Source organism: Pyxicephalus adspersus, chromosome 6, assembly GCF_032062135.1.
Source record: "Pyxicephalus adspersus chromosome 6, UCB_Pads_2.0, whole genome shotgun sequence".
NCBI lineage: Eukaryota > Metazoa > Chordata > Amphibia > Anura > Pyxicephalidae > Pyxicephalus > Pyxicephalus adspersus.
The window spans coordinates 62910554-62937147 of NC_092863.1; the positions used below are offsets into that span (position 1 = coordinate 62910554).

The window sequence follows — 26594 nt, forward strand, 5'->3', positions numbered from 1 at the left end:
CTTTCATCAGTGAAGCTGGGTGATCCAGCAAACCTGAAAAAGATTTCCTAAAAGTCATTTGCTATTTGTTTTCAATCCTGAACCAGATCCATTCCATGTTTGCTGGATCACTCAGCTTTCCAGATGAAAGTGTATCCCCTTCAGCCTTGGAGAGCTTTCATAAATAAGGCCCATGGAAAGAACGCACTGTATGTAATATGTGGCATAGGAAACATGTTCCATCCATTTTAACCAATCATAATTGTAAAGTTTTTAAGCAATTGATACAAATAAGACTCATAGCTGATAATGTTATTCACAACAATGTATATTCTATAGGAGATTTCTTAGTTATACATGTTTCCTCAATGTAATTGGTGACCTGTTATAGATTTAAGGATGTCACTGCTTAGGTATTATTGAATCTAAGACCATTTTTAATAAAGCATTAGCTGTTTCACTTTTAAGACACTCTACCCCTTGCTTCCCAAAAAAACATCAATTGGTGCACAGCAAGCCACTCTGCTGACTCATATATTGGAACCGTTTAGCAATTCTTGTTGGTTTATTATGTTTATATAGTTTGGTTTCATATTGATATATCAACCTATAGATCATAGCCACTATATTCCCTTTATATATTTTCCTCTCATCCAGTGTGTCCTCAGGTAGGTCTACTTTAAAATACAAACATGTTTCCAATCTATTTGTAAATCTGTACATTTCCTTATTTCCTCTGTTTAGTTTTTAAAACCTATTTTTGCTTTTTGTTGAAAACTTAACTGGCTATTTTGAGCTCAAAACAAAAAGTTATAAAATAGATTAGGACAAACATTTGTATCAGGAGGTTACACCTTGACTTGATTACTCTTAGTAACAATAGACTTCTTCAACAGGCAACAGCCCATTGTTCTTGGTGCTGACAAAACTAGTAACTTGTGCTCCAATAGCAGTAGATAGCTGAGCAAGGCTGCTTGATGTGACACAGGACAAACCTTCAGCCCTCTGAGTTTTTATGGTTTTTCAAATTTCTATATATTGCAAAAATCCCAATCCAAGAATAATATCAAATTAAAAGTACATTTATAAATAGCTACTAATATAGATCTTTCCTATTTCCCTTTCAAAAATATTTTAGTAACTAATTATTTAAATATTTCTTAAAGGAGTCTACTTTTTACTTATAATTGATTATGATAAATATATTTCCATCAGAAAACATTCCCTGCATTGTCTAGTTACCATCAAAGATCAAGTTCTCGTGATATTACATAACCGATTTTAGAACCAAATATTTTATTTGCATTCATCTTAAATATCTTAAAAGTCAATGTATGTTATCTTTATGAACATTTTGTTTTTATTTGGTAGGGTCAGGACTATAAAATTTTAGGGAAATAATTTTGATCAGGTAAGTACGGTATGTTGTACTGAATTTTTTATTTATAAATTGTGTGGAAATGTATGCTTTCATTTACAATGCTCAGAAATTCAAACAAATTCTTGTTTAAGTAAAGCATTTGCAAAAGAAGTACTATAGCAATAAATGAAAAACTGAACTGCTAAGCAAGAAAGTTTTTTGCATTCATCCTAAATGTACAATTTGAACTGGGTGATGCCTTTAATATACTACAATCTGCTCCAAATAAATAATAAAACAGCTATGGTTGTTGTTCATGTTCTACATTTTTCCATTTTTCATATGTTACTATAAATTTGCATTTTCTAAAAAAAAGGAAGACGTTTATTCAATTCAATAATGCCATCCATATATATCCAGCAAACTAACATTTGTAGGTTAATTTGTTGAATTACTTTTAGGGGGTCTTTCAAGCAAAATAATACGACACAGTTTCTCTTTAAAGATTTCTCTGAAAACTCTTCCATGAATAGAGAACTTTTTTTTTCTCTTGTGCTTAAGCATTTTGAATAATTTATATTTCTAAGCATAACAGGTTTGTAAAACCTTCAAATGGGTTCACAATACTTACAACATAATGAGTTGTTTTAGGAGGGTCGTTCATAAATGGGTACAGCCATTTTTATGTTACATGTTTTTGTAATAGCTGCAGACACCATTGTTAGAGCCATTCTAACAATCCCTGGGCTGGATCAGTCATTTTTCTTGTTCCTAAAAAGGGTATAAAGTAAAAATGTCCACTATGTTGGGCATGACATTAGGGTCTATATATTGTCTTTTAAGGAATAACTAAAGCAAAACATACAATTTAGTAAAAAAAAACATATTTAGGTTCAACACATTTAGCATTTTGTGATCCGAAGACCCTTTCTTAAGGAGGGTAAAGCAAGCAGCCCAGGTCACTATGGGCATACACCACTAAGGGTTCATATTAAACCAGATTGGGATCTCATGATGTCCTTACCTCTAGGAATCTGACTGATAGCAGAATGTGAACTGTATGAACACATTTTTGAGAGACAGCTGAGATCTGCTAATCGCTGGATAGAATAGGCAAATCATCCAACTATCACTGGAAGAAATTTTTTTTGTACCTAGTAAACAATATATAGGAGAAATTGAGCTTTGGTTAAATAGTGATTTAGAGAGTGAATTATAGAAAGAAAAAAAGTAGGAATGTGAATTTGAAGAGATTGGTTTTGAAAGCTTGCCGAAGGTAGCAGAAAACCTAATGGCAAGGGAAGGGGGGAGGGGGGCAGGGGATTCCACAGTGTAGGGTGACTCTTATGAGTAAAGATGCCATTAGTAAGTAGAAAGGGCTGTTAGGGGGTACACAGTAGCGTGCATTTGATTCTGAAGTGAAATGAAAGCCAATGTAGATATTTTGCAATAATTAAGGTAAGGAGGTGCTTTCCCTCCAACACTCAAAGGCTTTGGTAGTTAGTGGTGGCCCCCCAATAAATGTAACCAATAAAGAACCCCTTTTTTTTAACTGCAGTTATTTATATCTAATGTAAGCTTTTGAGGAAAACAATTTAGGCATTAGAATAAGTGTTTCTACCTCAATATTAGGGTTTAGCACTAACATTATTTGTTTAGCTGAAAGTAACTATTGGGATGCCACATCCATATTTATGATTATGTACATTTAATCAGTTAACTTTTCTAGACTTTTAAGGGACCAGTCTAATCAATTTTCCTTCATCATTGTCCTGTGAGGCATTCCCCAAGACCCATCCATGCTAATATACGGAAATATGGTCCTAATAGGCACTTAGTCTGATGGGATTTATCAATATTTATTTTGATCTCCGATGATTTCCTGAGGAAGCGAAATCTGCAAAATGCATCAAAATGAAATTGGGACAGCATTGATGTTAATCATCTCCCGATAAAATGATATGGTATTTCTCATGTAACTTTTTTTATGTTTAAAAAAATTATGTATTTAATAGATAATTTGTATTGAAGGAAAATTGATTAGAGTTGTGTCTTAAAAGTCCAGAAACGTTTATTGAATAAATGTACATAATATAAGGGTTTAAATAAATGGTGGAATGTGGAGGTTGAGAGTTATTATTCGGTTAGAAGGAATTAAATATCAGAGTAAGAGGTTAGAGATAGGTTAGCGGTCTAGGAAGAATAATGTATACACTTTACAAGTGCTATAAACTTTGTCCAGATAATTACTAGTAAAATTTAACAAAATATTGGAAATTGTCTTGTGTTTGGCCTAATTTACCTACATGGGCAAAAATTAATTAATTATATTGTCACCAAGCAAAAGAGTAACACAAAATACATTGCATGGCAATCATGGTTCTACAGAACTCACTTATCAATTTTTAGTATTCAGGTTTGCATACAAACCTGTAATAGAAATTATACTTGGGGAATTGAAGCTTAAATCGTATTGGTGATTAGTAAAACAATACAAATTTTGTTATTTAGATATTAAGAAACAAAGGCATAGTTTTTCCTACAAAAATGTTTTTTTCTGTGTACAATACTAATAAAAAGAAGATCCCTCTACCATTGTTTTAGTAATGTATTTATTGCATGAAATTTATTGCTAATCAGAAAATCAAATAATTTTGTATTCTAGCATGTCACAGTGGAATAATTATTCACATCATGTGCTTCCTGGGAGGTTTTCAAATAGATGGAAACAGCATGAAAAAGTCTATAATGTAATAAACCTATCTTAAGAGCAGTTCCATGCCCAATACCCCAATGATATAATTACTGTAGCAGGCATGATTTTGTATATGTTCTGGGCTTTTACCTAGTAATTTCCTGCTAATGTGGGCATTTTTAGCTTCAGGAAGTAAAATAATTCACGACTAATGGTACATGTATGAAGGAATACCATAATAGAACCTACTCTGAAGAATTTAATTACATGAGACTCATTGCTTACCAAGAATCAAATAATGTAATCATAGCTTCATACCAAACTGTCATTGCAAATGAATTATGGAGTTTAAAACATTAGAAATCTTTTAAATAAAGCATTGATTTCTAATTATAAGACATTGCAAGGAAATAAAAGTTAGGGCATATGCAATTTGAGAGAAAATTTGTTTTGAGAGGGCAATATTGCATACAGGGCCATTTCTTGGACTGTGCAAACTCAGTAATTGCCTGTGGCATTTTCAAGTTTCTTAAAAAAAAAGGGGGGGATTACCACTCCCACTTTCCTGGTTATTTCCCCAGTGACAGAGAATCAGCTAACTGGAAGATGAGTGACATGTAAAGTGTGGCAACACTAGCTAATGTAAAAGAATGATAGGAGATGGGGCTGAACAAAACAGTCTGACAAAAAGGTAAGGATGATGGGAGTCCATATGCATGTTGTAGCTTTTCCTTTACTAAGTACTATTCGGCTTAGAAGCATGCTATAAGCATGAAAGTATGGTACGTATGATACTTAAAGCCCCTCTTTTGTTGTTAATAATTGTGTGTACCATGCCTTACTGAAATCCAACAATGAGAATCGACCCCTTAACTTTGAGATTTACCAACTTACCCAAGCAGGCGAATGTAAAAAGTGACACACAGCCCTTCAAGGATAACACATACTATTTAAATATCCATTTCTAACACGGAGTAAGAGAAAACACTTTAGATAATATAATCTTACAGCTACATATAACAAAATAATACATCTTTAAGTATTTATAAAGTCATTTTGTGTCTCCTAGGGGACATTTCTCTTCTCAGGGACATTCCCTGCCCTTGATACACAATATGAACAATCCCCACTTAGTTGTTATGGGAATTTTTCATTGTAATATATCCCTCTATACCTGTTCTAGTGACAACTCAAAAATTTTAGATTTATCCTCACTTTCATTCCTGGTGACACTGGTGATCAGGACAAAGAGAGATGGTAAATTTATCTGGGACACAGACATCAATAAAAACTTGCAGATAATCTAATTTCTCTTTCTGTCCAAGTATTAAAAAGATGTCCTTTAATTTTGTTTTTTTTGTTAAAATCGCACAGTTATGCAGCAATCCTGCTCCACTGGTATTCATGAGCTTGCTTGCTCTTTTACCTAAAACTAGGTGCACAGAATTGCATGCTTGGTAAACTTTGTAGACATCAATCTGTGTTTGACTGCAATGCTGGACTGGTGTAAGCTGATATTGAGGAGCATCTGAAAAGTTTGTAAATGGTGGTACTGCCCCCAGCAATCACCAACCAATGAAAACTCTTCCCGCTATTTACATAGGAACCCAACTATCACCTGCTTACTAAGTACAGAACAGACAACATTCCTTGGTTGCTCTGTGGCAGTATTGCTCCTTACAAACACTGTTTACAGGCATTCAGACAGTTTATAAATCATTAGACGCTGCATGCAGTCTGCCAGACCTGCAGTCAATCTATTGTGTAATTTTACTTGACATTCAACAAGTGTAGCAAATGCTTGGAAAATGCCTGATTTTGATGCTAGTGCGAATCAAGCCCTGGTCCACACACTGAACTAAGGCACACTGAAAATCAGCTCAATAAATATATTGCCATGATTATCAGCACAGATCCAGATTCCAAACCTCTTATAAACTTGAATATAGGCAATAGATCAATGCTGATCATCGTGGCAATAAACAATTTTTGTTTTGCTGTGTAGCTAATTATTTTTTGCCTGACTTAAATGAAATAACACAATGCTGTAGAGTTATCAGAAAGCTGGAATTGTATTAGTGTGTGTATCACAAAAATTCAAGCACATAGCAAAACTGACAGTGCTTAAAAAGACCAAAACAAAAAAATAAGACTCTCTGTTAGAGATAATCTATTAAAATTGACATTCCTGGAGGCAAATGGTTTGACCTACTAGCACTGCCAAGCTTACAAAACAGACTGCTGATATTTTTATGCAAAGTTAAAAATCAATTTTAAGAACGACAGCAAATGCTTTGTAATGTAGCCATGCAAATCAGATAAATATAATTTTGGTATCAAGCCATTTTAAAATATATGATTATTGATGATTTGTCTAAACTGAATTTAGGAAGATAACTGACAGTTAAGGCTGAAACATTGATAATTTGAGTAAATTAATAGACTATGGACCATTTAAATCAAAAAGCTGCGGTAGACTATGAGTTTTTTAATTTGTGTTTTTTAAATATTAGTTTATTTAAAAATGTAAACATATTTTGTTACAGACCAGGTGGACATGACATGATGTTTCTATTCATACTACTTACTGTTTATTCATGTTATGTATTGTAGGATGTTTTGAATTTCATTTGATTGGTTTATTTTCATGCCATCTTCTGTCTTACACTTTTTTTTTTACTACTTTGTACCTTTGTGTATTCTAAATAAAAAATTTGTAGCCCAATTTTTTTGCGAACGGGGATTGGTATCTTATACCTTTCCATGCCTGCCAGTATATAGTCAGCCAACTGCAAGTTCTAACTAAATCGTAAATTACAGCCCCTGCTCTTGCTAAGTGTTCCTTTAACTTCAAGTCTACGAGAAGAAGTGCAATGAGAATAGGGTGGGAAGTCTAATATGATGTGCATCCAGGAAAAGAAAATGATTTCCTATTCTTCAATCTGTTTGTCTCAGCCTACTGTGAAATGTGGCGAACTAAGCAAAACAGGTGGGAAACAAAAAGCACAAAATTACTGCACCAGGTATATTTAATTGGACAAGGCTCGAAAAATAATGATGAAACTAAAAGACTTTTCATGGTCCATCTTAAGGAATAGTGTTAGACATGTTAATTGAACTTCAACTAGCTGCTGTACACATCACCTCCAATGGAAATTTGGCATAGGCTGCCCAAGATGTAGACATACCTTGTGTTGGCTTATTTATTGCACCAGAAGAATCAAATTTATTTGTCTACATAGAGTTTGAGACTGCACACGTTAGACAGCAATTCCTCGTGTCATAATTAATTGTGTAACAATATCTATTTTAAAGCATGTTTACATAAGTTCAAAATAAAAAACAAGCAAAAATAAGCATTTATTTAGTTTGAAAATAACACATTTTATTAAAAATGTAAAACTTAGTTTTATTCCAAAATAATTTTAAAATTACACATTTATGCAGTGTTATTTCATCATACACATTCTAGGTATACAATATTTTTTCATCATTATTTTTAGGCTACTGAGTAATATACCATACTTTATAATTTTCCATTATTTGTTAGGCTTGATAAGGAAATCCATTTAGTTATATTGTAGTAATGTCAGACATATAATTTAAAAAAAAGAACTATATTGAGTGATGGTTACTATAGTCAAGTTTCACTGTTAAAGTGTCATACAAATCAGTATGAAAATCTGTAAACTTGCAAAATAAGAGATTTAATTTGACAGACCTTTATACCTTCTGTGTAGTGCATAACGAATCTCTACACCATCTTAATTTTGTACTTGATTTCCTACTTAGAAGAAAAAATAGGTAGTTCCACTATTGGATCAAAATAACAATGGCTCAGTTTATATTCATTATGTTTGACTTTAAAATAAAACAAACACTACTTGTGCAATACTCTATTTGTTTAAAAATAAAATGCATTTTTATGAAAAAGTCACTTGGAAGCCTCTACACATCCTCTGGCTGTATTTTTTGTTTTTTTCAAAAACCTTGTTTTCTTTTATAGTCATTAAACAGCCATATATTTTCAACATTCTAACATCCACTAATGTTCTTAATATCAAAATTAAATTTGCTGAATCTGTACAGTGAAAAATAATTTTCTTTTTATTTGTACAGGTATGGATGTAGAAATATACTATATAATGTTTTGTTTTGTTTTTTTTTACAATATGGTACATAGTATTTATATTAAAGCTTTTAGCCTGAAGGTTGCAGTGGCCCTAATAACATAATTTTTATACCTCTTGTATAATATTAATAAAAATAAAAGCAGTTACTATATTTATAACATAAGATAAAAAAGATAACAATAGACTATATAGATAGTACAAGTGTAAAAGAAAATTGTATAACAAACAAAATAATACTGTATAGATGTTTTTATGGAACTAGATAAAAATAATATTGTAACAAGAACATTTTAGAAAAAATCTTGGGTTCTCATTGATTTCCAATTAGCTGTAATTTTATGTAATCAAGTATGTTAAAATCCTTGGCTGTGTATATATATATATATATATATATATATATATATATATATATATATATATATATATATATATATATATATATATGGTAAAATCACATAAATTAGAATTTAAACTTCTACTGCCTTAGAGAATGCTTTTCTTTTTTTTAAAAAAAGCTAGCTTAATTGGTTTTGATAACATTGGATGCAATAATTTTCATAGTAAATCATCCTATCTGTGTAGTTATGGATCATCAGGCTTAGTGTTTATCGTTTATTAAGTGTTTAATATGTATAGTTGGCTTTATATATGTACCATATGTATTTGTATAAAAGCAAAATAAATCTTTGGAGTTGGGCAGGTGAGGTGTCCATGTAAGGATAACATTACCGTTTCAACTTGTAAGCCCCTGAAGAGTGCACTGTTACTTTTTCATTTTTTTTCATCTTCTGTCCATCTGTGCAAATGATGGCACATATCAGTACCCTGAATGGAAGTGACAGTGCAGATATATGACATGCATTGACTTCAATCCACAACTGTTGAAATACAGCTGTTAATTTACTTAAAAAAAGGTTTCCTTTCTCAATGTCATCTTCTTTGTCATCTATGGCTTTAAATAGTACAGAAGAGACGTTTCCTCAACTGTAATGAAAAGAATCCCGACCTTTATAAAATCTATCAATAATATTGTCTGTGGCTTTCACTGAACAGTGGGGCTTTGTAATGCTAGATATTTTCCGATTGTTAGATTTAGTTGTCTTTTTGTACTGACATAATTTGCTTGGGAACGTTTGCAGCTGCTCATCGATTTACTTAGCTTTACATTGCTTACCAGATGGGAAACCTTAACCAGAAACAATTCTGTAGGCTGTGAATTATTCAAAGCCATGCTTATGAAAACAAACACATTTTTGAGATAATCTCCACTCATTGTGCTGTGCTGTGTGTTTGGTACATGTCTCTGTTATCTCTTTGATCCATTGGTTCACCATATTGGAGTACAGATTTTGCATGTAAATCTAAGAAACCTGCAAAGTGGCTGCTGATTGTAGATAGATGGTCTTGCCCGCCTCAGGCATCTGCAAATGAGAAAAAATATATATGTTATTGCAAACCAGACAAAAGAAATGCTCCAGATTTCATAGAAATACTAATAATACAGAAAAGTGGATTTACTAAAGGCGTTTTGGATGTTTATTTACCAAAGTAAATTATTACCTTGCAAGTAATAATTACATGCAGGTAAACATTTAGTTTTATAAATACAGTAAAAATTTTATTTGCAAAGAATACCCAATTATGTGCAGGGATACACAAAAAGTGCAACAGCAACATGGTTTTTACTTGCACGTATTTGGAAGGCTGAAAGTCAGCAAAACTTTACCTGCTTTATTAAGTAAAGTGAAATATTTCTTTGCACAGCAATATTTTACGTTGCTAAGTGAACAGCCTAAATGGCCTTAGTAAATCAACCTCATGGTCTCCAGAAAATGTTGAAGTCCCTATAATAAGTGAGTATAAACATGTGGAATTCTTTCTTTGGTCAGCACACATAAGAATATATTAGGCTTTGACAACACGGCAACTGGATGTGTTTTTCCCACCCACACACATTGCACAGTGTAATCATTTTTTCAACTATCATATTTTCCAATGTACAGTACTAGGTATTGGAAACCAAGTTCTGTAAGTGTGACAGACAGAACAGACTGAAGGTAGGGTTGCTACCACCATAAAAACATGAAATGTGCCTGAGATTCCCTTCCAAGTGTCCAGTAATTCCTACAATCATCAAAGTGGACCATCATCATCATCTCATGGGCAAGCATGCTTCAATCTATGCTGGACTTTGTACAAGAGATTTATGTATTTAGTACATAGGCCCACTTCCTGATGTTGCCATACAGTTATTAATATTACACTATAGGATTATACTGGGTAGTTTATTTTAATAAGCTAGATTAGCTGTTGTTTTTAACAAACTAGAAGACATCTATTTTTCACCTGCATTTCACAATGCATATTTGCTTTTTACTTAATTAATGAATGTTCCTTGTTTAATAATAAATCTTTACACTCTATTCACTAATTGCTTAAAGAAAATTATGCAGTCTATTTATGTTTAATACATTTATGTTTAAATTATTGATTTCATTTTTTATTTTAGTAATATCCACAAATGTAATAAAAGGAAAAACTATGACTGTCCAAAAACATTTTAATTGCAAATTTTTTTGTTAAGATATGTACACACATGCAATAATTGTCGTTGGGAATGATCTTTCATGATCCTTTCCAACGACTGATGACTGCACGATGCATGAACGAGTGCTGTACATACAGCACCTTTCTGCTCCATGGAGGGGGGGGGGGGGGGAACGACGAGCACTCCAATTCGCTCCCTTCTTCTTCACTTCCATTACGATTGTTCATCGTCCATCGTTCGTGGGTCCATCAGGACTGTCAATCAGACGATGGATGACAAGCTCTGTACACACGCAGGACTTTCGTCCAATATCAGCCCTGAGCCGATTATCGGACGAGAACCATTGCACCTCTGTACCCGGCTTTGGACTTAGAATGAGCTCTTATCCACAGGGGATGTTTTAGTTACAATAAAAAACATTCCTCTTTCTGTATCTCTTTATATAGGTATATATATTCCTGTATATCTTTATAAAGGATAAACAAAACAAGAAATAGTGGAAACAATGGAGTTTCAAAATACTTTTAGGCATTCTTTTCATTACTGATTTTGTATCCTGTTGTCAGCCAAATACAATTGCATTATGAGTTAATTTGAAGGTGATGCAACAAAAAAGGTTAAAAAGATCCAGGAGAGGGATAAACAACAATAAAGAGAGAAAAAATGCAAAAGGGAATTTATAGAGACACAAACATATACTTCAGATATCAAAACAAGTGTGTTAGGATTATAGCAATTCCCCTTTTTTCTAATTATAGCATTTTCCAGCAAGTTAATAGTAAATTCTGTATAGCAAGAAATCTCTGATATTTAACATTTTTATTGCCTGCCATGTGCAGCTGTCATTGTTATAAAAGTAAAAAATAAATAATGTGCATTTGCAATCTTTTTTGTCACAGTGCACACTGTTATTGTATAACTAATGTTATGCTTGAAGAGGAATTAGATCAGCAGGGACAAGTAAGAAACATTTTACCCTTTGGTTTACACTGACTTTTATTTATTCTTAAATTTCTTCTAAAATATACAGTAAGAAATCTATATGTATTTAACCAAGGGGTCATTTGACACGGGCAAATGTGTATGTCATTTACCAGAGCAAAACAAAACCTCCAGGACCTTCATAAATTACCAACACACTGACTCATATATTTAAAAAGATTTTTAGAAAAGATCAGTTTTGCTTAGTAATTGTGGTACAATTAGCAAAAAGAATTTGTGGGTAGTAAACACCCAAAAATATATTGGGATATTCAATGAGAAAAAGTGATAAATTAAATAAAATGCAATTTCCTCTAATTACAAAATCATAATAAAATAGGCAGTTTCATGCCATGCCACTTTTTCTTTTCAATGCCTTAAATATCCCACTATATAGTTTGGTTGTCACTTACCCCCCAAATTCCTTTTGTCTAATATTAATTGGATATATATCACTCCAGCATTTGTTATTTAGTTGTTCTTCAATAAACGTACTTTTTGCTTCTTTACTTTTACTTTAATTTTTTTTTAAAATAAGTTACTTGGAAACACCAAAGTAGCCAAAATTTAAAGGAATCAAAAATGTGATGTTTTGGGTACTCGGGAGCCTCTTCATCAATTGCTGAGGATAAGGTAAGGACTAATTATATTAAAGTAAAAAGCCTCTTTTACACTTTATTTTCATGCCTGCTAAGTGCTATCCTGATAATAGAGTCTGATGATAATTAATTCTTGATTGCTTGTTACACATTACTAATGTGCAGCTTCCTGACAAGGTGAATGCTAGTGCATGTAGCAGCTACTAGTCCTGTTGGCATTTGGTGCCATTCTCCTAGTTATTTCTCAGAGAGCACTGACTATGAAAATGAAAAACACTAGGAATACTTTAGATTAGCTTTAGTTAGTGTTACATACACTTGGAGGCTGAGAATCAGGACATATAAAGAGGGGAAAGTAATTAGTAAAATAAATGCTTAGTATTCCCCTTTAGCAGAATGCATATTGTTAGCTCCAAGACTACCTATGATGTGATTGTTGGACTCCAAGGAACCAATGCAACCAGTTATACATATAGTTATGTATTGAATAGCATCTTCTTGTTAAAAGTTAAAGCTGTTCAGACATCTGTGTTAGAGGTATATATTTCTTTAATTGGTTATCCAGACTAAACTAATATCATGATATATTAAAACTATCAATTCAGAGAATGTAAAATCCATTTTGCATACAGTCTAGCAGTACAAATAAGCGTGGAATATACTTTTGCATGTTTGCATTCTGGGAAAAAATTAAATATAATTTTTAAAATCCTATGCATCCTTTTATCACTGCTTTTTCCCCTTATTCTTTCTTTTTATTACAAACAATTAATAATTACTTAGAGAGATTTTCATCTACATGAGAAATCTAGGATGCACATTAAATAAGGATTATCTTTAATCTCCAGAAATTGAGGGTTTAGAAAAAGCACTTTTACTTATCCATAAAATTAAAATTGTGCTAACAGAATTCCAATGTGTTGGCCCTGTTTATTGGCAGAGTTAAGAGCGAGAACAATTTGTAAATCAAAGGAAGACTTGTAATATTAGGATAGTGTGTCATATTTAGTATAGTTGCAACACTTTATGCCAGATGTAGTGGTGAACAAAATGATCAGCAAATCAGACCATTAGTGGTGAGTGCTCTGATTTCCTGAAATCAAGGATGCATGTCCAAACCTAATTTGTTTGAGACTGAAAGCTGGAATCCAGGCAATCCACTAAACCCATAGCTGAAATATGTTTATGGCAGCTGCTTTACATAATACCTCCACTAGCCTGTGATTAGTCAATGAATGAGAACTAGCAATCCGATAAAGTAATCAGACTTTTTCTTTTTCCTAGCATGTTGCCTGTCCAAAATTTGCAATTGTCTCCTGGTACTGTTCTACCTGGTCACACATTCAATATAAAACTGTGATCATATTCAGATAATGCATTAGCAGCATATAAAAATACATTTAATTTTTTTTAATACACATTTAATAATTAAGTGTTATTTTTATATCTGCTTGGAGATTCATTTTAAAACAAATTTACAAGTATTATGTTCCTTTGTTTCCCTTTAATATTGTCAGAATTTAGTTTTCTTCATTCAGGAAGTTATTACTAAGGACTATCATGTAGGGTTAATATCCATGCAGTAGAAGGTGTTCCAGCATCTTTTTTTAAAGTTTGTGCTAGATTTTATTTCTCACAGTATTCTAAAATTCTGGTTGTTTTCCAAAATTGATAGCTCAAGATGTTTGTACACAGAACTGACTGTCATAGTCAAGTTATTGATCCATAACTGGGTGGTTGTGTCCAAAGTCTCAGTCAGAGGTGACTTGCCAATGAGAGAAGTGCTTTTCCTAAGTTGCCTTTGTAGTGATTTGAGAATCCTTTGTCATATATATTTAGTTAAAATATCATTGAAATCATTGAAGCTGCATCAGCAACATACATACTATAAAAAAAGATAATTGCCGTGGAATCTATCATACTTTAGGCATTCTGTGAAAAACACTGAAAAGCAGATCTGTGGCCAAACAGATACAAAGGTAAAATTTGTAACTCTTATTGTTTTTACTGTTTTGTTACAAACCTCACAATTTTCAAACTAGACATTTCACCAGTGGAGTCCTTAAGGCTAGGTTTAGAGCTACGGTCAATTCCCGCATAGTTTCTGGCACCTTGCCACAGGGCCTCTTAAAACAGGACAAATGATTGCTAGTAGACAGGAAGCCGTGTTTTTAATAGCCTTTATCATCTTTAATAGCCTTTATTGTGTATACAATGGTTATGTACCGAAGTGCCCAAGTTCACCCATGATTGTCTATGATAGTCAGAAACATTTCCTAATTCTATAAAAGCAAATATAAGTTTAAAGATACACCTTACACAAACACATTAGGCACAAAAGCATGAGACATTACAGAACTCACAAAGTATTTTCATAAATTGATCCCCCATTAGAATTTGATACACTGTTCATTGAATTAATTGAATACCAAGTAAAAGAGTTGAAACAAAGCTGTATTATTCATCAGGTCAATGTCTGCATTTACAAAGATTGCAAGGTCTAACAAACTTTGTAAAAACAATGCAGTGGTTTCCCAGTGGAACTGAATAAGAACAAGTCTTTTTGTTAAGCTAATGAAAACTGACCTTAGATACAAACTTTCCACTTCTGTGCTGGAGGATCTGCTTTCAGTAAGTGGTGACTCAGGAAAAAGTACAGGGAAATAATTGAAAATGTTTCAGTTACAATGTACAAGCATCAGGCCCCAGTGTAAGCCTAACCTTGGGTTTTTTTACCGTTGGTAATGACGAAGATGTGGTGACATCCCAATCACCGATGACCATAGGTCATGATGATTTACAGCGCAACTGCCCTTTGTGAACACAGCTTTTGGCAGAAGAACCTATTTAATGTTATATAAAATACATTTTCCTTTGTTAGTGTCATCTTTACAAGCTTTGCTTCCGACGATATTATATAATTTTAGTCTGTTCTAAAGAGCTACTTTTCTGTTGTCTGTCTACTCACTGTAGAGTTGGCTGGACATCATTGCTTTGCACTCACTTCCTTATAGTGACAATGGTGGACCATGCCTGTGCAATGTGAGCCAATGCATAAGCACAACCAGGAGACAGTTGTCACCCCTTAACAGAAAGTGATGATAGTTGTTTGCCTTTCATAGTTACTTAGTCAAAAAACACATAAGTCCATCGAGTTCAACCACTGTCTATATAAAGTCTATATGCATACCTTATCCAAAGGAAGGCAAAAATCCCTTAAAAACATGGGAAAACCCCCTTCTGATCCTCTGAGGCAATCAGATGTTCCCTGGATCATCAGTCTCTGGTGTCATTACTTTACAATTTTAATACCCAGTTATATTCTGTGCTTCTAAGAAAGCATACAGCTTTTCCCTAACGCAATCTATAGTAGCTGCTGAAACTTGTTTCTGAGGGAGCCTATTTCACATTTTCCTTACTGCTCACTGCAAACTTCAATTTCTTTCTGTTGAGTGGCTGGCTCAATAGTAAACAGTAATTAAAGACAAATGCAAAAACTGATCTGCATGCATATTTCAGAAGTATGGCACAACTATGACAGCCAGGCACCCATAATTTTTTAAAGTCAGTTAGCATTGTCAGCTATAGTGTTTCTCTTATGGCAGCTTCCCTTAAAATGTAGGTAAACCTCAAACATAAATTAGTATATTGGAGCTCACCAGTTCTAGATATGATGGCTGCATTAATTGTTTTCTCAAGCTTTTTATATTTTATTTTCACTTTGTAATCATGCCAGTAAAATACTTTTCGTCCTACAGTGACAGTGCTCATTCAGCATCGGTAGAGTGTTTTCACCTTGTGCTACTCTCCTGGTTTGAACTACAAACACCTTCTTCTCTCCTCATTTCTTTTACATAGGAAATAGTTGTTTAGCAGTCCAACAAACAGAAAAACTAAGGATTCAGGTAATTTCACAGGTTTTACAAGTTACAAGGACATTTATTGAGGTATTTTTCTGTACTTGCTGTTACTTTGTTTTTAGGTTGAGATAAACGTTAATCTACAATGATACAAAAGTGAAACCCTCATCTTCAAAAAAATGTATAAACTAAGGTGCTAATTAGGTTTTTTATAGATATATTGTAGTAGAATGCTTGGCTGAAAACTAATAATATATTAGAGTTCATTACCTTTCAATTTTACTGTGTATGCTGTTTAATAATTATTGAGCAAATTTTAAGATGTAAGTTTAAAAAACCTGAAAAATAGTAAAATGGTACCCGCAACACTAAAACGATTTCCTCTATAACATGCTGTAAAACAATCAGTGGTTTTTATGATGAACCTGTTCTAAATGATGTATAAAGTCTAGTTTAACAGGAAAGTGGAATCTTTTTTCTGTTCAGTATGAAGTGTACATTTCAGTAAAAAAATCAGTAGTTTGTTGGTAGATAATATTTGAATGGGTGAGTCTTTTGACTCTTGTTGCCATCTTTTGCAGTAATTTTAGTCACAAGGTAAACCGGAGCTCCGGTGTGTTTGAACTTTTACCATAATGGAAAGTTTGCAGACACATCTATGAGTGCACTGCACTGGTCCAGGAAGCTGTCACTGCTGCATCCACCAAAACCACAATCTTCACCACTGACCCTATTACAGATTTCTGGCACTATGGCAATCCTTTTTGTCAATTTTATTGCAGTTGATATTTTAATGCCTGTGTGTACAGAGGCAGTCTCTATACAGTGGTACCTCGGCTAACGAGTGACCCTGCTAAATAATTTTTCCGCTAACGAAGATTTTTATCGCTGAGTTTTGGCCTCGGCTAACGAATGCATTTGTGGATGTGCGATAACAAACTGCAGCCGCTGTGAGTTGTAGTTTTAGTTGTGTTTCAGCTAACAAAGATTTTTGCTAATGAGCGTGATTCCAGAACAAATTATCTTTGTTAGAGGTATCACTGTACTGCATGGTGCATGTGCTTTGCAGTATAGGGTAAAACAAAACAAAAAGCCACCAGTAAATTTTACTGGTACATTTTACTGGTACATTTGGACTGCTATGGCATTTTTTAGAAGGGCTCCTTGGTCGTAACAACAGTGGAATAATGTTACATAATATCAGTCTCCTTCAAAAGCTTATTCAATAGCCTGACAATACAAGTGGGAGACAGGGACAGAGTGCTGTCATCCTATCATAAGTACCAGAATATAAGCCTTGATAGCAGGACTCCCAGTATATTTAAATAAACCTAAAATTACTGTAGATATTTAAAATGTATGGTAACTTTTTAAGATTTGGGTAGCTGGGTTTACATACCAGGACAGATGTAACAGATGTTAACAGATATTTGTTTGCTGTGAGTGAGTTTTGCATCCCACTGTAGATCTATAGGAATGCAAAACTCACCCAAAATGGACACCTCCACCCACATGGATGTGTACAGCACCTGGTAATGAATTCTGAGTAAAACCAAAAATGTCTCAAACGGATACCAGTGGCGTATGCCCAGAACCCAGTTACATTTTAACTTTATGAAAAAAAAAGATCTCATATGAATACATATATCTATGAACAAAAGGTGAAACATGCTACTTTTGAGTACCTTAATGTGATTGCATTCCTAAACATATTTGAACTGTTGTCAGTCGTCCCACACAACTGCTTCTAAAGTTGGAATTGGTTGTTTTTTCTTGTTGCAAAAAAGTGGTCGGATCTGCTCCCACTGATGATTTTCTTCCATAGGATGACTTAAAACATGCCCACCCACACAGCAGCATTTATAGCACAAACATTATGAAGATTATGAATAATATTTTTGTATTTTACTTCACTTCTGAGTTTTAATTCCTCTTAGCAATGCAACCAAAATTATTTTTTTTGTTTTTTAAATCTTTGCATTACTCAAATCTCTAACAGTATACATCTGATTTCAGGCTACTAATTCTGTTGGTAACATTCAGTCACTTTGTTGTTATTCATATATTTCCCTACAATAATTTAAGACATATCCAGTTCTCTGAAATTTTATCCTTTAGGGGCCTTTACTGTGATTGGGCCATGTCTGAATTCCCTTTTGTTTAAGATATGATACTCAATTTATTTGTTAGCTTGCCGCTGTTCCTCTTATATTTTTTGTATAATTCTCATTAAAACTGCTTTTAACACATTTCTTTATTTAAAAGTTCATCACTTGTATATTATATTACAGCTAATAAAAATCTAACTCATAAAACCAGTGTTTCCATTTACAGTAACCCAGAGAATGACTGCATTGCACCATTAGTTAAGAAACATATCTGGAAAATGATAATGTGCATGTATGTATCTCCGACCAACCATATATTGAAACATCTGTTAATATTCACTCGCTTACTGGTTAGGCTTTATCAAACATAATATATTGTAGCTGCATAAAGGTATAGAGCTAGGTTTAATTTATTTGCTTAAGGAAAACTGCACATCTATCATTGATGACCTTATTCAATTTGTATGTGCTAATTGTAAATGTACCTTTTAACCTATGTGAGGTCCACAGTCTTTTGGTTAGATTCCCATAACATTTGATTAATTTTATAATTAAAAAAAATTAAATAATAAACGTTTACTAGTTTGACTAAAACTAAAGTGTTTACATTTTTATCTGGTGGAAATGGATATATACACAGGCCCTATAAGTGAGCCTATTTGCCAACCCTGGACATAGTCAAGTTAACATAGTCAATTAAAGGAAAAACGCAAAAAGGTTTTTTGGCAACAACATATATATTTTGTATTGACGATTACTTCTCATAACACATAACAAATCAATGCTTAGAAGCAACTGGAAACACAGGTCCAGATCATTATCATTTCAGCCCTGTAGGGGCGCTAGACAATAAACTACTGACAGGAATACACAACATTGTCACAATCATGTCTCATATAATGACAATAGTGTTGCATACCTAAGTAGGTTACCCAATGATTTCGCCTGATTTAGGCTTCTTCAGGGGTGACGTTACATTTTAGCGAGGTTGAGCACGATTACTTGTCATTATATATTCCTTCAGGATTTATTGTATGTTTTAAATATATCGCATGTGTAGCTGGCGCGATGCGGAGAGACAGCAACTCGGCATGGCGCCAGCTACACACACAGACTGCATCTGCGGTCTCTGTGGTCTGACACTACAAGACCTCAAGGTCTTTTTTGTGGGCCTTTTTTGGGTGCTCATTCTAAGCCCCTTCCTTGCTAAAGGAAGTGTTTTCCCCACATTTTTGACTCATTTGGGATATTGATCCCCTCAGATGTTTTACACAACATACGATATATCCTAAAGGAATATATGCTGCCAAGTAATCGTGCTCAATTTCGGTAAAACATAACGTCACCCCTGAAGAAGCCTAAATCAGGCGAAACACGCCGGATAACCTACTTACGTATGCGACACTATTGTCATTATATGAGACATGATTGTGATTATGTTGTGTATTCCTGTCAGTAGTTTATTGATTAAATGATAATGATCTGGACCTGTGGTTCAGTTCACCGAACAGTTTGCCCAAACCGACCCGAAACTGTAGGGTAAATTCAAATCCCAAAGACAGAGGCAAATTCAGCCAACACTCTATAGTATAAGGCTCAGCTGGTAGATGTTATTTAGGCCTGTCATAGTCTTCCATCCAGGTTCTTCAACATGTATATTGTACAGTCCTATAGGTCAGTGGGAAATACAACCGTGGAACAATAGCAATCTTCATTTAATTTGGTTTTGGGCTAAATGACCAATGTTCAGGTAAAATTTGACATAGACCTAAAGCTAAACACTAAGTCTAGTTTTGGCCAATATTACTGACTGATAGATTATGAAAGCAAGTTTACCCCCATACCAGGGAATATTGAATGTGAGACCTATGTTGATGAAGAAAAGATGAAGAAAAATCTGTAATATTATATACTGGAGAATAATAATCTGCACAATTGGTAAACATGTTCACTGTTCACACAAAAAAAAAAAAAAAAAAAAAAAAAGAAAAAACACATTTTCCTTTCTTCCTCTTAAACTATAAACCATGTTCTTTATACGTGCTTTACTTTACATCAATATTACCTGCCGAGCAAGTAAATAATGGCTCCGTTGCAAAAGTAAACATTATAAGCTAAAACACAGTTATATATATTTTGACTGCTAGCATTCAACTGAAGGTATTTCTCATGTTCTGGTCTAATACTTTTTTACCCAATATACCAATAACAAATGCTTATTAATAGGATACATTTAAATGTCCCATTAGATGTGTGCATTTAAGGTGCCATTTCAATTTTTGAAAATGCAGATAGTAAAGCATAATGTGCTGTGTTGGGTGGTTAACCTGATATTCTGATCAGTACACCAACTCATATAATGGATGTGTTTGTATAAAATATGTTCTTAAGCCTTTATTTAATCAAGACAATACATAATGAAGTTATTGCCACTACTGTCATATATGATATGCCTACGCAGTTTATACATTATTCACTGTGACTGTGTGGGGATTAACTGATACTTGATTTACAATCTCCTTTGGATCTGTGAAGAGATGTCTTTTATCATGCTCCATACATGAGCACAAGAGCACATGGGAGACCAGAACTCTACCAGGGGAACACTTTATTCTTAGTTTTAATTGGAATAGCAGAAGCAACTTTTCTTCTCTATCTCAACCCTGACCATATGAAAAGTATAGTTTTTGATCCCCAGACAAGCATTTGCAGGGTATCCAATCTAAATGGAAATTAGCACATCCCACAGTCAATCACCAACAATGTTACCAATTTGAGCACCCCTACAATCTGCACTGTATCTGTACCTGTCTCTTTTTTAGTTTCCAATACCAGCGATTATCTACTTCTGCGCTTACTTTAACCTTTACAAAATTACTTATATTCACTCACTGGTATTACCATCTTCACTTCACATCATTAGCTGTTCTAGGCGGCCATTGCGGAGCTTCTTGATCAGCCCCAAACTCAGTCTTGCACAGATGAAAATGCCACATAACAATTCTCACAAGACCCCTAAAAAACTTCCCTTGAGATAGAAACTGGAGAAGGACCCATAAACCACCAAATAATAAAATACAAGGAAATTAAGGAAAGTAACTGATATTTAACACTGAGATATACTGTTTATTGTACAGCGCTGCGTAATATGTTGGCGCTATATAAATCCTGTTTAATATTAATAATAATACTGTATAACCCCAAACACATCCAATAACAACTATGTACCACAAAGGAATTGCAATAATTTAGAAAAGGGAGGGTGGGGGTAGGTCTTCACATAGTTGTTTGTTAAAGGAAGAATATGTAGAGATTATAAGGTGTATAACCAGCCTTATTACAACTATCATATCAAAATTTAAAACAAACAAATTTTTTATCAACAAATTAAAAAATAGATTTATTCCTTAATAAGCAGACCAAATAATTTATAGCACAAATACATTCTACATATACAGCATATAGGAAGGCCTTTTATCCAACCACTGCAAAGCTCTTTTCAGCTTGTTAGCACTTGTTTTGTGAGAACCAAGGCCTCTGTGGAGCAGGGCATGTAGAGTAATGAGACCTAACCTGTGCTTGTACATTATCAGAAAGAAAAATTACCGTCTGCAGCTATTTCCCCCTTACTAATGGAAAATAGTTAATGGAAGCTAATATCTGAAATTAATATTATTTATAAAACAACATGTTTATACATAACAATTTTTGAAAACCCTTCCCTTAATAGGGTGAAAAAAATGTGCAAAGTAAAGCAAATTACAGTAGATAATCAGAAATCTCCATCTTCTTACTAGCAAATATTAAATGACTTTGAAAAAATCCATACCGGGTTGGGTGGATCACCCAGCGTAACTGAGGAAAGTGTTCTTCTCCAGCCTTGGAGAGCTTTAATAAATCAGGCTCTTTACAAGAGGAGACAGCAACATCTACTGGTGGCCAACAACAATGCATAAAAGATTATTTAAGAGCAAATCATAAGCAACTTAAAAGTACAAAATACTTTACCATGTAAAAAGAAGGAAAATTTTATACAAACAAGGCCCACCTAATTTGAATTTTCTCTCCTGTTTTTAATGTTAGCAGTGACGGTTGTATTTTGTTCCCTAGGTTAATACTCAAATCTATGTAGTTTTCCATTTTTTTCAGTTAAAAATTTTATGCAGATTGGTTTATATTGATTCATATATGATACATATTTAATAAATGTTATCTGTCTGTAGAAGCCATTGTGAAGAAATCAAAAAGCCTTGACACTGCTGTTGAGAGCTGCCATCTTTGATATGATTTCATTTGTACTAGCAGATTCAAAGCTGTCACTTAATTGACACTCTATAGTATCCTCCTTTTCTTTTCCTACAATAGTTGCATTAAAAGGTTATATAGGTTGGGTAAGACCTCCCTATAAGTGTTTCAATGCTTTTACCTGCATTTTAAAAAGGTCTTTCATCTTTTTATGACCCTATCACTTCTTACACCTTGATCAATGAGTGCTTTAATATGAGCATACAATTTAGGATTTAAGCAATTGTTACAGAACAACATAATGTATAAACTAACAAGAAATGCAATCAAATTTGATGGCAGTTATTATATTTTACAATAAGTATACTAGTCAATTTATATGAAGTACTGCCACGTATATAAGAATATTACCATACCACACAAAATACATCACTGAATATTTATTTCACAACAGCCATTGAAAGTAAGATCTGCCTGTAGCTATGAAACAATCTGTGATTAAATTCATCTGCTCCACCGTAATGTTGTTATATGAAAACCTTGTTTAAATGGTTGTAATCTAATATTTACCTTCTTGATACATTAATGCTATGCTAACTATACCCTTAGACTATTGCATTCTTTATTATTATTTCATAGGAAGTTTAAAATAGTAATTTTGAGGTTTGAAATAAATCTGTGAAACATTCTTTAATTCTGTTATAGAACATTCCCTTTAAATTACATATTTTCCTGTTTGTTGCAGAACGCCTGAAAACTATTTCAGCTTCCCTGAGGGCTGCCATTGATTTCACTTGGTGAGTCCAATGTTGTATGCATTCCAGAATTGTATTTTATTTGTGCTGCTACACTTGGGTTACAAAGGGGAGCAACCTAAATGAAAGACTGAATTAATTAGTGGAAGTTCATGAATTTCAGCTGAAGTCAGTCATTAGCTTCTGCTTAACTCTCAAAGACCTTGGTAATCTTGCAGGTCCTTACGAGACTTGGACCTCACCAGTGCTGCATAAGTTGATATGTAAGGAAGAGAAGGTTCAGCTGGTTTTACATTTTACTACATTTGATTTTTGATGTCCATCTTTCCCACTTTAAAGCGTGCTTACTTCAGTCTCTGTCCCTTTTGCTCAGTGTAATCTAACTCTAACTTTATTTGTGTCTGCCTTTTGCATTTTTCTGTTGTCTATTTGTTCCTTTTTTATTGGGTGTCTCTTTTGGCTTGGTATGATTTTTCTGTTTAAATATCTGTCTCATGCTCAGTTTCTCTTTATGTTTCCTGTTGAACTTTTGCAATTTTATTTTTTGGCCATTGCAGGGGGTGGGGAAATTAGAAAGATCTAAAATTAGATGAGTGATTATATATTACTCATCACTAATTCTGTGCTGTTATTATCCCAGTTGCGTTAATGAGAGGATTGCAAATTCATCTTGATTGTTGCCAACTCGACTTTATATTTTTCAGCTAGCATATTTATAGACTGGTATGGCAGAAACAGACAAGAAAGAAGAAAGACTGGTTTGCCATTTTGACAAATTAATGTAGATTGGTTGTATGGCAGACTTACATCCATGATTGAAAAAAACTGTTGAAATGCTAAATATAAGAAGGTGAAATAGAAACTATTCTCCCTTACAAAAGGGAATTTCCAACTTAATTTCAAAGGAATAGCTTTCCCTCATTTATTTCCTTGTTATTGAACATATGGCATTAAACTTGGCAGAGGGTCTAATCATTCCTCATTCTATCCAAATGAGAGACACAAATTGCTCATAGCTCGAGGAAACCCAAGAAATCTATGGAGGGACCCTGGTTGGGAACCACTGCTATAATGGAAAATATGTAGTTGTAGTGGAACTAATATAAACTTTGTTTTTCTTCCCTTTAATGTTACATTTAGGAGGGTATTTCATCTTGAAAATAAGTTCTTCCTTTCTTTATAAACAGGCCAAATTCTCTCCCTTCTGTCGTCTAGTTTTACTGCAATAGGAGCTACATTTTCTGTTTTTTAGTCTCCAGTGACCTGCAGTGTCACCTGTTTGTGAAATTTGATTTTCCTTCTTTGCCATCAAAATCTTTTCTAAAACACTGGCCTTAATATATTTTGCAAAATTAATTTTACTTAGCTTAGCAAATGAGGTGAAACTGTACTGAATGCAATCATCCATGTGCAATCCATGTTTTTTTTAACTTTCCCTGCATATCACTGGTTAATCTTTTCAAAGTGAATCTTTACTCACTTGCCCCTTACTTTGCAAATTGCTTGAGGGGGTCACAATGTTGGGCATGGCTATCCTGCATTTTACATGTGTTTGGAACACACATTAGATGAACAGTGCTGAACACTGCTGAACAGTGCTGAATTTTACCTGCTTTGCATTGTGCTCCATTTCCTTGACCACGAGTATAGCATGTTCTATCAAGGTACATTTGAACTGCAGGCAAGGAAGGTTAAAAGCAGCTCTGTCTCAACATGCTCTGTGTTTGCTATTCAAACACATGCATTTGTGTCTGTTTGGTTTATACTTGAGTATATATAGTAATTAAAGCAGCATTAAAATAAAAATCATAAACTACCATTCTTGAAAAATTTTTCAAAATTACAATAGCAAATCAAAACACTTTACATACCTTTGTATTTGTAATATGTACTAAAGAGTAATACAGTGATTTAAAATGTTAACGTCTTATAAAAAGATGTCTCATTTCTGTGATTAAAATTTGAAGATAATGAACAGTTTCCTTTCACTTGCTCTAATAACCCTGCACAAGGCCTGTAGATGTTAAAATCATTTACATTCATGGCAATGTTTCAAAGTGCCAAAGAGAAACAGTTATACGAGTTAATTAACTTAATTAATGCCATTTGACACAGCAACCTTTTTGACACAATTCTGACAATACATTTTCCAGTAAACAGCCATAGATACCAGTAATCCTTACAATGTGTAATATACAGAAAATGTTTTTTTTTTTTTGAAAAATTAATGTACTCTTTAGTAAACCAATCATGAGGATAATGAATATAGTTTACTGCAACCAAATAGCACAATATCATTCAAATTTATAGATAACATTAAGCCAAGTTAGGAGACTTGATAGTGACTGTCGTAAGCAAAGGTGGCATTATTTTTGTCCTCACTGGTAGTATAATGAGATACTGGCGTATCAGAGAGCACAGATGGCCTATTTTAATAATAACAGAATCATTCTTATAAAGTCTGAGCTGTACAATAGGTTTACCAAGTCTCATATATAAATAAAATTTCAAAGGTTCTCAGTTTTGTTTCTAGTGTGTCTTCTATAGTTCCACTCCCTATACCAGTCTTCTGTAACAAAAGGTTCCATAACAAATAAACGAATAAAAAGAAGACGCTCTGGAAAAAAGTATTCATGCTGCAAACTTTTTGAGATGCTGGAAAAAGTATTGGAAATCATTGATTTGTGTGCACACATTACTTGGGATGTGTTTAAGAATACTATATTGCTACTGGGTGGGGGGAAGAAGGAAAGTTGAGCTACTGTGATAAGATCTTTAATACCTTCAGAGCTGCTTCTGTGTACTGTGAGAATTCATTTCTCCAACGTGCCTGCAGCTGAATAGGTTAGTGATTGTTTGTTTTAGGCTAATTTATTGACTATTAATATGAAAATATTTCATTATACAAAACCTGGTAACAGGTTCACATTTAAAAAATCTTCAAAGCCAGTTTATATGTGATTATCCTTCAAATATTTGTTTAGCATCAAAGAAACAGATACAAAACTATGAAAAATTGTTTACCGATATATTCACCATATAGAACATTTAATATAGAATTACATTTATTTGTTAATGGTAGTATGTGCAAAACAGACTAAACATAGGAACACACCATTATTGTGTCTGCATTGTGAACTGTTTATATTCATCAATCATTCACCAATCAGATTTGAGTCTGCACTGTAAAATCAGCTGAATCTTAGTGGATGCCTCTAAAAGTTGTGACAAATATCAAGACAATAAAAAGACTGATAATTGAAAGAATTACTTGCAAGAAATGTTATAACATTTCCCATTAAAATGATTTTAATATTTCATATATATCAAA

General features: G+C 33.5%; 1 protein-coding gene across 2 annotated transcripts in view; it reads right to left on the reverse strand.

The window, feature by feature from the left end:
- Window positions 1-8654: 8654 nt before the first annotated feature.
- PRR16 (proline rich 16) overlaps window positions 8655-26594 on the reverse strand; it is a 173913-nt gene continuing 155973 nt past the window's right edge. For both annotated transcript variants that reach the window (XM_072416047.1, XM_072416046.1), the window contains one exon: window positions 8655-9588. The gene's annotated coding sequence lies outside the window, so the exon portion shown is untranslated. The remainder of the gene's footprint in view (window positions 9589-26594) is intronic.